The sequence below is a fragment of the Bactrocera neohumeralis genome, chromosome 5 (genome assembly GCF_024586455.1).
Source record: "Bactrocera neohumeralis isolate Rockhampton chromosome 5, APGP_CSIRO_Bneo_wtdbg2-racon-allhic-juicebox.fasta_v2, whole genome shotgun sequence".
NCBI lineage: Eukaryota > Metazoa > Arthropoda > Insecta > Diptera > Tephritidae > Bactrocera > Bactrocera neohumeralis.
In genome coordinates this window covers 47586412-47600875 of record NC_065922.1, presented here as the reverse complement: position 1 = coordinate 47600875, position 14464 = coordinate 47586412, and the positions used below count along the sequence as shown (strand labels likewise).

General features: G+C 35.5%; 1 protein-coding gene across 1 annotated transcript in view; it reads right to left on the bottom strand.

Moving 5' to 3' along the window:
* The window catches only part of LOC126760094 (uncharacterized), a 187530-nt gene extending 174446 nt beyond the window's left edge, over nucleotides 1-13084 (bottom strand). The window contains exon 1 of the mRNA XM_050475491.1: nucleotides 12142-13084. The gene's annotated coding sequence lies outside the window, so the exon portion shown is untranslated. The remainder of the gene's footprint in view (nucleotides 1-12141) is intronic.
* Between the last annotated feature and the right edge of the window lie 1380 nt (nucleotides 13085-14464).

Sequence of the window (14464 nt, the reverse complement as noted above, 5' to 3'; positions counted from 1 at the left end):
AAGCATATCCAAACAGCTTTAACAGCGCCAATTTGCCACATCATGCTGCAGGTAATTAATTTTAAAGCTATTTTTATTTTTATAATTTTTGTTGTTTTTTTTTTTTGCTTTTTACAATCGCACTTTATTTACATTTATTCAATTTTTATTATTTTTGCGACAATTTCTGACACAACAAATTTGCATGCGCTTCGCTTTTTTACGAGTACGAGCCAGCGGATATGTATGTGCGAATGTGGTCTGGTTATTTTTGTTAATGTTGTCCGTGGACAATGAAAAAATTAATGTGTGCGTTGTTTTTAATGTTTCGTCGCTCTCTCTCTCTCTCTTTTCCACTCGTAAGCTCACTTTGCGCGCCATATCATAAAAATTCAGTGTCACTCATACGCCTCGTGGTGCGTGTAAATCGTTTCCCTGGGCGACAATGCAAATGTTTCGCTTGTTTTCATTTATTTTTTCCACCCGCTGCTCGCTTTTTTTCATAATATGCCTTTTTGCGCGCGAATCCCTTTGCGTTGGCTTTTTCATGGCATCAATTGAAGCGTTTACGTGTTTGTTCATGTGCTCGCTCGCTCTCATTAAATTGATCGTAAATTTGCGAGTGCTTAATTAATTTTCATCGACTTTAAACTTAATTTCGTTTGTGGCAATGTTGCCACTGTTTTTACAAAGCATTTAAAGTTAATACAAAGTGAAAAATAAACATGTAGTCCTACTAGGAGTAAGCCTAAAGTCAATACTTTTAATTGGCTTTCAACTTTTTTAGATTCTTTCATTTAATGGGTTATTTTCTTTGCTATTTTCTTTGCAATTAACCAACTGCATAAACAAATTTTACTTAGTATTTACTTTCTGTCATGTTAATAATTTGGGGGTGAGACCAGTTTAGGGCCTTTGGACGCATAAATTTGATAATTGAATCTTGAAAAAATTTTTCCTCAAACTTTATAAAACATCTACAGTTAGGATTTCAAGTAGATACGAGCGTTAGTCTCCCAGTACCATTGACGCCCATTGCAGAAACTGGCTCAGACATTTCGGCACTTAGCGATCTTTCTAATTGAATATTGATTAAAGCCTAGACTGACCTAAGTCCTTAAGTGTCGCCATAGATGGTAGCAGAGAAAAGTGAGCATTTCCTGTGAGTACTGGACCATTATATGGAATAATGCAAGGTGCTAGGGAAAGTGTTTTGAAAGCTTACTAAGAGACAAGCTGAATGCTGATCATACATGAACTATGCAACTTGTTGCACCCAATACTGATGTATTAGATCGTCTCAACCTATAACTTTAACCTATCCGAAGATAATGTTTGCTGCAGGTCTGCAAGGTACAACTCCGCGGCGTCGATAACCAATAAATCTAGTTTTCTCCGGTAAGTTTCCAGATTGACCAAATGTGAAGAATAAAGTAAAGCAGCTGTTTGCCATGAAATCAACACAAGTGCCTCGGAGAACAACCCAAAAGCAACGTTGACGAGCGAAAAACTCGAAAAAAGTATAATGAATGAAAACTCGGCGCATGGAATATAAGAACTATGCTACGAGCTCGTAAAATTAATAAAATCGCTGCTGAACTTACGAAATATGAGGTGGATATCGTGGCCCCCCACGACGTAGTATACGTTGAAAGGACTTTGGAGCAATTGGCTAAAAGAAATACGAATTGTTTTCAAAGGGACGTGGAAGATATCTAGAAGCAATGAAGTGAATCAAATTGATTACGTTCTTATCAATCGCCGAAGAAAAAGCTGCATAAACAACGTAAGTAGTCCAAGAGGTCCCAACTGCGATAGTGATCACTATTTAGCAAAGGAATACTTGTGAACAGAAAATGTCCTTCCTGAATATCAATATGGATATACAGCCGAAAGACCAACAGTAGACCTATTTTTCTCCTCAAATATGCCCTGGAGAAATGTTATGAGCACAGTATTGACCCGCTATCCTATTTACTGAATTCAAGCAAGCATTCGATTGCATTAATAGGATGACAACATTTCGGAAATGCAAAATACCAGAAAAACTTAATAGAATTGTAATAATGTCTTTACGCACAACCTTATCAAAAGAAATGATACAAGACAGTAAGTCCAAATCCTCTAGAATTAAGCCTGGAGTAAAACAGGGTAATACGCTATCGTCCACAATATTCAACATTATTCTATGCTGTGCCATCGGTGAAATAAGCGACGCAAAGAAAACTGAACACATACAGGTATTAATCAGAACTGCGTAGATATTCGCATACGCGGACGATATCGCTATAGTCAGCTAAAATATCTACGCCCAGTCCAAAACTTGCGCTAATATTGAAGGGGCAACTGGCCAAATTGGTCTAAAAATCAATGAAAATAAAATGAAATATATGACCGCGATCAAGATGGATTGACAAACACAAAGAAGATTTGAAGAAGCTGGGCATATATAATTATAAAAGAATGCAGATGAACGAGATGTTTGGAGGGCAAATGTGTAGCAGGCCAAAGCTCACAAAGATTTGTAGAACCAAAATATGGTAGCCTTGGCGACGGAGGAGGCGATCACAATGTGGCAGCAAAGATAGCAGAGGACAGTGGACCCACAGACTGATCGCGGACATCCATCGTGGATAGATAGACAATATGGGGAATTGGATTTTAAACTGACCCAACTATGGCGATGGAGGAGGCGATCACAATGTGGCAGCAAAGATGGCAGAGGACGGTGGACTCACAGACTGATTCCGGACATGCATTCGTGGATAGATAGACAACATGGGGGATCTGGATTTCCAACTGACCCAAATACTCAGTGGCCTTGGGTGCTTTTGAAGCTACCTAAACAAATATCGGCATATTTTAGTTAATATTGTCCGACGTGTACAGAATGTATCTAAGACTCTGAACACGTACTCTATCATTAACCTCGGTTTTCAAGAATACGGGAATGTATTTTTCTCTCCCATGAAGTAGTACTTAGTCCCGTGAGAGAGACATGAGATGGAAGTAGGTTAGGTTTAGCGGATTAAAGTTCCGCACTCCGACTTTCGATGCTTATCCTAATATAAGAAAGCAAACACACAAAAAAAAAACAGGTCTAAAAGGACTCAACTCGTGATGCTGATCTGTCATAGATATACTTAATAGAAGCCCTGTTCAGACTATAATTATCACCGTAATAATTAAAAAGAGGATGGAGTCATGTGTAGAAGTTCACGCAGGTGAGGAAAATTCTTTGATTGCCATTCACTTACAGTGGCTAGCAACGATTCTTCTACATTTGGCTCAAGCAGCCCACGACTTCCGGTCATAGACCAAGTATGCTCTGGGTAGCCAAAGAACATCCGTTTGAAAGCGAGCTAAAGTGAGAAGGCGAACCATCCCTCCCCAGTCGCCCCCAATGAGAATGATAACTCGGCAATAATCGCGTAAGCGGCTTTTAATAAAGAATAATTAAAACAAAAACCTTGTAGATAATAAAACAAAAATTGACATATTGACATAAGTTATTAGTAATAAGTTATTGTTTACCGTCACTAAAACTAATATATTCCTGGGATATTTTGCAAATAAAAAAATGTGTCAAATAATGACTTTTGATCGGCGCAATTTATCATTAAAAGGAAATATGTTTACAATCTTACACAAAAAAACTAATTAATTAATACATAATTCAGCATATTAGGACAGTGCTGCATTTCTGAATGATTTCTGTATAATCTATTTTATTAAGAAATGTGACGGGGCGGGAGGGACAAGGTGTAGCTGGCAGCGTAATAGTGTCATTAAGCGTTCGGATCTCGTAGAACTGTGTGTGTAAACGCTTGTTTTTGGCAATTTATCGAAATAAATTCCAAAGCTGACAGATTAAGATTGCTTATGCCACCCTGACCTGCCTACACATATGTATGTCTATTTGTGTGTGTATGGGTGAGCATGTGAACATTAAGTGAATAAATACATGTGACCGACTGGTCAACGAGCATTGATTATTGACATTAAATGTACACACATATATTAACAAGAGCATGCAGAGCAAATATGGAGGAAATCAAGCATGAAACCACACACATAGCACACACCCACACAAATACAAATAACGAGCACACTGCACTACTGCCAAAATAATTGTTATTGTTCGCAATAAAATTGTAATTAACTGCGTGAATTGATTCTTAATTGTATTAAGCCGTGTGCAGATATGCAATGTATTGATGTTACATTATATTCATCTGTACGTGTGTTTGTGTGTGTGTGAATACATGTGTATACTTGATGATAAGCCGAACATGCCCGCAGCACGCCCCCGCTGTGACGGGAAGCAATGACGCATGGCGATGGGCGATGAAACTCGATGATATTGGCATTACACTTGTTGTTGTGCTTAATTAAATGCTCACACACACACATGCAAGCGCACATGCACACATAAGCGAATTTGTAGGTTCTTGCTAAATTGGTTTCTGCGCAGCTGGTCAAGAATGCCAAACACAACAATAATGAATGAAAAACGGCAAATACGGACGTCGTAAGAGGGGAAAAAAGTAAGCGAAAATAGCGAAAGCATGTGGTGCGAGGAATAAAATTAATCTTGCAAATGTTAGAAATGAAGAATGTGGCGGGCACACATGTTAATCACTGCGCAGTAATAACATTAAGACACGCTCACAGGCGCACGCCATGGCAACTTAAGTAGTTACATGTATATATATCTAGATATATATGTAGGTATGTATGTATTGTATGTGTGTGTGCGCCTAGCAAAAACTGGTTTATTTGATTACATTTGCGATTGCTGCCGTTACACCGAGCTGCTGCCTGTAAATGGTGGAGGCGTATCAAAGTTGGTGAAAAGCTTTGAAGATGCAGACATCAAGCCAAAGTTTTGCGCTCGCACAAATAAATATGTAGACAAAGCAGACGGCAAAAGATACTTGAGCAAAATAAATGAGTGGTTTGGCTGAAAGTAATTAATTAATAACTAGATATGTGCTCGAGCGCACACACACACACTCACAGACAGTCGCCGCGTGTCAATGTTTTATTTTTCGCACAACATGACGTATGAGTAACATATTTAATAAATTTGGAGTAAGTTGATGTTCTTGTCCAGGGGCGCAAATTTCGAACGTTCTTTTGGCATCTTATAAAAAAAACTGCAGTTGATATTTTTATCAATTAACTACTAATATTTCAAGAGTACATAAGAAAATAAAATTAAATTATAGATTCTTAAACTAGTGGAGAAAAAAACTATTGATTTTTTCAATACTTTAAAAAAATAACGGACTTTGATTTTTTTAACTTTTTCATTTTTACTCAATATTAAAAATTAAAATTGTTTAGGTTTTTTTTTTATGTTTCAAATGGTAGCAAAATATATGAAGAATATTCATGTCAAATTTTAAATGAATAGAATTCATCTCAAGTTCTTGCGAACGTGACGAGCGCTTCGAAAATGTAGGTAGCTTCTAAACACACTTACGACTTACAAAAGTAGCTTCGATTTTATTTTTATACTTTCGTCATTTCAGTGAAATCATTTAATGAGAAAACGATATGAGCCATATTAAAGATCAAAAAATCTAACCTCAAAACTAGCCGTTTCTTGCAACATGTTGCAAAACAAAGTATAATAGTTTTGTTCGCCTAACGGTTGTAAGTGTTATCTAATCTTAAGGGGTCATCCCATGTGAAAAAATGAGCTTACACTTCCTCCACGATTCCGGCTGACTGGCCTTTCTTGAAAAAAAAAAAACAAAAAACGGCGTTTTAAACTGTATGCCTAAATGCACGGAATGAACTATTATCAAATGAATATACAAAAAATTGGACTTTTGGTAGAAAATTGAAATAAAAGTTGCGCTTTTTCTGTTTTTTTTTTTTGTGTTTTTTGCGATAAAAAAATAGAAATTTTGCAGATTTTCGATTGATAATAGTTCATTCGATGCGTTTATATGTGTTGAGTATGTCCTATAAATTTCAAGTCATTCGGTCAAGCCGTTTTTGAGATACGATGGAGGAAAGTTTGAAAAACACAGTTTTGAGAAAAACGCGTTTAAAGTTTCAAGTCACAATAGGCTCCAACCGTAACTGCCAACGCAGCGCTCCGAACAGCACTGGATTCTAGACATGTTAAGATAACAAGTAATTTATAAAAAAAAAAATTGATTTTTGAGCCCATAAAAATGGGATGACCGTTTTTCTCGAGATAGATACAGGGTTATATATAAATAAATGTTGAGGATGATGAGACGAGCTGAAATCCGGGTGACTATCTGTCCATCCGTGTAAGATGTAATTTGAATAAACATTAAGATATCTTTCTGAAACTTAATGTGCACCGTTCCTTGGCAAAGAAAAAGTAGGAGTTCGTAGATGGAAGTAATCGTACCACTGCCACGCCCACAAAACGATAATAACCTAAAGCGTATAAAGTACCATAACTAAGCACTAAATTAAGACATAAGGCTTTAATTTGATACAGAGGATCGCTATAGCAAGTGGCATCTGTGAGAAAAAATTTTGAAAAAGTGGGCCCCGGCCTCTAATAAGTTTAATGTATATATGTCCTAAACCACTAAAACTACAATAACCAAATTTGCCTAGCGTAAATAATATAAAAGCTACTACCGACAGTCTGAAAAGAGATGAAACCCGCTCACTCACCATATAACTGTTAAAATCTACCATAAATCATTAACTAAATTCGCCAGAGACATTAAATTTTACACCCGAGATGCTATGAAAGAGCTTTAAGGTAACCGAGGTCAAAATTGGACAGTGGGTACCGCCCAACCGAAATCATATAAATCGAGACCCGCCCAACCGATTTCAACAAAATTTGGTACGTGACATTCTTCTGTTACAGTGTGAAAATGGAATAGTGCATTTGAGGTCTTTCACCTTATGACTGAAAATTTCTTGAATCGAACAACAGCTGTTGCTCAAACCCTAGATATCCGTCAATGAGTGAAAAATATAAACGAAATTCAGAGAGAATCGTTTCTTAGTGTGTGTCCAAAATGGGTTGAATCGGATCAATACTTCCCTACCGGGTGACTTTATATCGCATATATCGGCCAAAATGTGAATTAGCTCAATGAAAATGACAGAGCGTGTTTTTTCTTATAGCGGTGCATCTTTGTGCTTAGAATATATGATCTCGAGTGAGAACTTGCCCCAGACCCCGTATAGCTAACAAGCGTTATGTATCTGAAGGTACTTCCCTAATTTAATCCTTCAAGTTGGAAGAGTATGAAATGTTCGGTTATACATGAACGAATATAAGTAATGACAACGAGCACGGATTTATACTCTCAACTCGATTAAAACAACAACGAATATGACAAGCTGTGTAATATCAGCTGCTAATCACATTTATTTTCTATAAAACGGAATATTTTAAAACAAGCTCTTTACCATGTATTTCCAAAAAGCAAATATTAGCAGAGAAGACCTTTATAAATATAAGACGACCGACCTCTGGTTGCGTTCTGGAATCAGAATGGGCGCCACTCCCACTTGGCTTTAGAGTAGAGAACGTAAGAACCTAACTCAAACTCTTCAGAAAAAGTAAGAATTCAAGCTATAGCTGCTTTTAAGTACCATATAAATTGTTATCCCTGAACCGTATAAATGGTATTAGATAACTTTCGTTTTCACTCTTAATTGCAAAGACGTCATATCGGTAAATAGTTGAGACCTCACGACTGTTATTGACTGAGAATTTCGACAAAAATCTGAAAACTTCAGATAAAGAGTGATAAAGCTTAATTAAACTTAACAGATATGTATGTATGACAATGGTCACATCCAAATCAGACACAAAAAGTTAAGTCATAACGAATACAGTTTTCGGAAACTACATAGCTGATTTCCGAGGCCACATTATTTATTTTCTTCCATTTTCCAAAAATAATTTCATATTCGAATCCGTGCAAATTCAGTCCATCCTTATTTGTTATTGGTTCGATGCCTTTCACATTCCTTGTGCTTACATTGTGGTTACCTTGTGGTTATTATGGTTTACGGCTAACGCGCTTTCGCTCCCACGCGTTTCACCACTTGACTGTGTGTTTCACTAAAATAAACGAGAATATTTCTTCATCAAACGGTTCGCGTGATTTGATCTACACATCTCGAGGTACGTTCACATCTATGCTGTATAAAAGCATCTCTTTAATTTGTGCTTGTTTGTTGGATACACATATCTATTTTTGTAATGCTCTCAAAGCTTGTCGCTGGACAGACAATACTTATTAATCTTTTTCTTTTTTTGCAAACTTTTTCTATATTATTATGATTGATGATTATTTCATAAGGTCATCAAAACTGCATGAGCATTAATTGTTAAGCAATGAAAGCATAATGAATTTAAGCCCAAATGCCTCAGCTGACTTTGTTGGTGCGAGGGAAGAATCCAGTGATTCTTGTAATTAATATTGCTTGCTGTATTTCATATTAATACTAATATGATTCAGGCACGCAAGCGAAAGTTGCACAAAAACACTTTGACATCCGTTACACGCTTATAATTACAGTTAGTGAAAGCTTTGGCAAAGCTGAAGCATATAAATAAACTCAGAATGTGTTTTCTTCGAAATTATATCACTGATAATGTTGAGAAGCATAAAATGTTAATGCGATGGAAGTTAAGCAAATTCGATTGAATCACATATCACACCGTTTTCTACAATTTAAACTTAACAACATTTGCCCCTGTAAAATTGGTATTTATTATCATACGGTTTTGAAAACTAATAACCCTGTTTCCAATTTAAGTTGGTCAACTTATTATATTTGTTTGTAATTATAAAAGTTTTTGTTTAATATTTTATCTATAATTAAGATCTTGCTTCCAAGAAGGTGTTTCGTTATAGCTTTCATATATACTACTTTTACAAGGGAAAAACTGGTCAAAATTCAGAAACCAAACACATTTATATCTAAAACTAACACTCCTTTAACAATGATAACCTAATTTTAGCAACTGAAATCTAACAAGCACCGACGGATCCAACCCCGCTCTCATAAAAGTATAAAAAACTGCAGTAAATGAGAACGTTGGCAAACTCCGAAGAGAGCCACATTTTCGACCTAGCTGGACTTTACTAAACAACACCTTACAGCATAGCTAAGGGGATGGGTGTCGATGGTAAGGGTTTTAAGGTAAAAATAAGACTTTTTTTGAGAATTTATTTCTTAAATATGGATTGAGTAATTTTATTCGGACATTAGATATTAGTTTAGATTTTTTTTAGTTTTATCCATGGAGAAGGCTGGAATGACAGCAGCAGCGGCAGCCCAGGGGGAAAAGACAAAGAAACGTTGTTGGCAACATACTAGGCAATCGGCCGGCCGGTCCTTAACTACGCCGCAGGCAGTGAAATCCAGACGAGAGAGCTCTAATCATGTCAGAACACTGCATTCTGGACTACGACAGGATACCTCTTGATATCTTCCATCGAACACCTTCATCGTGAGGCCTCAAATACGTCGACGATATAAAACAATACGCTGACAAGACTTCGGACGCAAATGACTTCAGACATGCACTGACCGCAATTCACAGTGAATTCATTAACACCTTCACCGACTCCCTCTCAGTGGGTGGCGTACTTGGAGGCAAACCAACACTCATTGCAGGCGAAGAGCTCGAGTTGCTTCGTTCTGGATACTGTAGCAGGTTAAACTCCTACTTATCCTGAATGGACCCAGACTATCGAACATACAGCTGTTGGCAGCTAATTAGAAACGATCCCTCTTTTGTAGGTGGCTGATGAGTATAATGATAAAAATTTGTGATATAGCGTTATTTATATTCCTAAAAGTCTTGCTTGGTTCGTGTTCATCAATTACTACTCAGTTTTGTAGTTGTGCAGTTGAAGTTCTTTTAATTTTTTCTCAAATAGTAAATGCGTTACGATGTAGAAGGTGATTTAAGTGCGACAGCTAATTAGAAACAGTTATTTAAAGAAATAAAATTCTTCAAGGTGTTAATTTTTATTAATAATTTTACTGATTTATAGTGAGCGTGTGTTTCAAAGTTGTGGTTTAAAATATATTCAAATGTATTATTCAAGTTTTTTAATTAGAAAAAGCTGGAGTTGTACATCTGCCCTACGTAGTTATATTTTTGACCTTCGTCAGTCTGGAAAAACGTACAAATAAAATATGAATAAGATCAAATGCTCAACAAAAATTATTTTCAATGCCTTTTAACATATGCAGAATTTTGAAACTATTTCCAATGTTGCACGCAAAGAACAAACACGAAAAACTGCAACAGAAATTAACCGCGGAATTAATACTATCTCGCAAAGAGACCCAAAAAAGGATTCCACTGATATTCTACATGAAATTCAAGACGAATATAATGGCCAGTTATCCAAGAAAACAATTTCCCGGTGTTTGCTCGTATCTGGACTTCACGGCAGGGCAGCACGCAGGAACCCACTTCTGACTAAAATTTGTAGAAACGACGCGTAGACTTAGCCAACTCTTATTGGTCTAAGACAACAAATTAACGGGGGCATGTCGTTTGGAACGATGTAACAAAAATTAATCGCTTAGGTTCTGATGGCCGAAGGTATGCTCGCCGTCCAATAAATCAAGGATTTGATCTTCGTAATGTTCCACGCGTAGTTGAGTATGGTGGAGGATGAATCATGGTATGGGGATGTTTTGGGTCTGGAATGGTGTTGGTCCACTCCATAAGATTGATGAAATTTTAAACAAAGAGAAATACGTCAACATCCTAAAAAATATAAAGAAGACAACAATTCAAAGCATTCATCTAAGACACAAAAGTTTTTTAATAAAAATTTTATCAATGTTTTGGAGTGGAAATCGTCTAGCCCAGACTTTAACCCTATAGAACATCTTTGGGTGATGTTAAAAGAGCGATGTGAAGCAATATTAAAGTAAAAGAGATAACCAACAAAATGCTAACTGAAAGTAAGCAAGTTATGTAATATAATTATTTTAATTTTAAATATTTAAGTTTCTAATTAGCTGTCCTACTAAAATCGCTGATTTCAAATGTTTTTTTTAAATCTTCGAAACAAAAACAATTTTTAAGCAAAATTTCTACTATTAGAGTTTAAGTTTAACATAGGTTTCAATAAAATAAGTGCAAATACAATAAATATACCCGATTTATTGGAAAATAACATAATTTACTTCAAAACAAGTGTCGTTTCTAATTAGCTGTCAACAGCTGTATGTCCAGCGTGCCACTAGTCCCCGCATGACACAAGCTTACACATCTGACAACCTTCTCCATTTGACCCTAACCCGTCGAAACACCTAATCCTTACCATCCTAACGGGGATTATTTACCCATTACAGCAACAACAACAGTGGAAGTAATTCGAAAAATACTTCTACAGAAAGTAGGAATATTGATATCTTTGGAATTTTCTCAAAATTATAACAGTACACTAAATTCTGTAAAAGCAATTTTTTTAGATTTAACGATTAAATAAAATGCCTTTTCACAAAAATACGTTTTTCTTGCTATAAGGTAGAACCCCATGAACCATAAGCAAAGCAAACTTTTTCTGAATTCATAATGACAACAAGCTATTTATTTTATGCCACTTTTCAATGATTTAATCATTAAACGAATTTTTCAAAACTAAAATTAGAGAATTTAGAATTTTTTGGATATCGAGTATAGCAAAAATGTTTTTTTTTTTTTTAGTTTTATAAAACAAAATGTTGTACTCTAATGTATGGCTTTATTATGGCATCCCACGAATTTGGGGATTATATGGAAATGGGTGAGTAGAGGATATTCTCCTGATTAAGAATATGTATACATTTTGCCGCAGGGGACTTATATTTTTCGACATATTCGCATTTAAAGTCAAAATTTCACAAAATAAAGTATTTAATTTCTCAATGTATTACGAATTTTACAAGTATATTATTCAACATTATATCCACAAATATCACTAAATAGTTTTTACTCATTTACTTAATCATATATAGTGCACAATTAATTAATTTTTAAAATGAATAAAATCATTAAGTCGGTTATCAGTTTGATAAAAACTAAATTATTAAAAACATGCAAACAATGAATTCTTAAAACCTATTTAATTTACTTAAAAAAAATATAAAGTAATTTGTGTACAAACACCCTGTACTCACCTTTTGAATTGACAACAGAAAACTATTACTCTCCTTGATTCATATTTTTTGTTTGTTTGTTTATACGAACGACCGTGTTGGTTAATTAAAAATCGGCAACAGACGAACATCGAAAGAACGAACGCTTGACTTCACAACATTTTACTTTTACATTTTAATAGAAAATAATTCACTAACTTTCCACAACACTAGAAATGACTATTACTTCACGATTTCCATACACTTCACTCTTAGCAGCATTAAAAGCAATATTTAATAAGAAATACAAATTAATAACTATGCGCACTATTTGATTTTCTTCAACACAATTTTTTGCTTGCTTTGCTTAGATCGCTTACTACTTTTCGCACAAACTTCTTTTATTCACACAATATCGACTTTATTTAATTTGCACAACTCTCACATATATAATTTTAAATATTACAAAATAATTGAAAATGCACTTTTACTATTAATTTCTAACTCGTTTTTTACAATTTTTCCCGCAACGCGAACCGACGCGCAATTCCACCGTTGACCGACCGCAAATAAAAAATTCCAATTGATTGACTCTGAGCAAATGAGGAGTGAGTGTGGAGAGTACCCCACGCCAACATTGATGCTGTGGTGATTGTTGTATGTGCTAGAGTGTGAATATCGGTAAGGCGCTCGTTGTGTTTGTCCACTCTCCTTCGCTGTCATAACGAAAGTGTAATGCATTTGCACATGAATTACGGTAGTTGTCTCTCCTTGGCTTCTCCTTGAAATGTTGTTTTGTTTACAAACTTAGCACATTAGCAGCTATTTTGGCGATTGAGGTGCCAAATGAAAAAGCTGTCAACAGCGTTGCCAGGTAATAAGGTACGATTTGATATTTTTTTGCATTGCTTTGTTTATAAAATAAATCCTTTTTAAGTATGTATATGCAATGTAATATATGTATGTACATATATTTCCATACAACGAGGTTGAAAAACTGAAAACAAAAAAGGTGAATATATGAACGCTTTGCTTTACAATGAATAATATATTATAAATAATATAACAATATTACCAGAAACAAATTTTAGTTATCACCTTTAAGCTCCATTTACTTTTTCAAGTAGTAAAGCATAAAAGAGATGAAATTAATAATAATAACAAAAGAAAAAGTTTACTTCGGCTGCATCGAAACAAAAATATGCGTCACAGGTGCATTTCTTAGAGCACAAGAGGATAAATATACATACATATGTACATATGTTATTGTGGTCAGATCTGAACAATATGTACAAAGCTTGAAGCGGTTCATTGAACATTAATCTATGCTTAATTTTGTGAAAATATCTTATCTAGTTTGTATGGTAGCATATACTTTGTGACAAAAAGTATCCAGAAATTGTAAATAAAACGAAAAATATTTAGTTATTCATCAGCATTTATTTTGTCGTCTTCATACGCTTATGCCAACGATTTTTCCAGCCCCCGAAACACTTCTCATACGTACTTTTTGCGGTAGCCTTCAGCTCTTTCAGCGAATTTTGTTTTATCGCTTCGATCGACTGAAAACAGGTCTCATGGAGCGGCAATTTCGGTTTGGAGCAAAATTTGGTGAATACGGTGATTGATCGATAGCATTCATTGCGTTTTTGGTCTTAAATTCGGTTACAATCATACTCTTTTTGAAAACAAATTCAGCTTTACCGGGACGAGTCGAGCAAGAACGCGTTTCATAATATGTGAAGAAAACTATGGATTATAGGGTATAAGTCTACATCGCAGTTCTTCAACGTTGTCTTTTTAATTTTGCTTCTCCGCCCAATGGCACTGCCAGTAATCAAGTTCATCTTTGAGCTTCAAACGTCGCACGAAGTTATCTTTATCCTAAAGGACTTTGAATCCATCTATCAAACAGTCAATAAGATTTGCCGTTTCTTTAATTTCAACACATAATTTTTCTATAAGTAGCAAACTCAGTTGAAATCCATCCAATACTTATCTAGAAAAACACGTCTTCAAATATTCGCCGATTGTATCCAACAGAGGAATGTACACTGTTGCATTCTTCGCAAGTTCTCATGCAGAAATGTTTGCGTTTTGTTTGTCGGCCGCAGATTCTTGGTTTTTCTTCGTCAACTTTCAGTTCTGCCGCCTTCTTTTCGTGTCTGAATAAATGGATTGAAAATGTTTCTCCGCTTTTTGTCTTCGATAGCGGAACGTTACCCTCTGCATGCACTATCTTTTGGGAGAAAGCGACGGGTGCAAAATTTCGGATCGACGTCTCAAAACCGAGGATACTAGTTCGTTTATATACAGACCGACCGGCAGATCGTCACGCTAATCATTTATATATAGGACAGTTTAT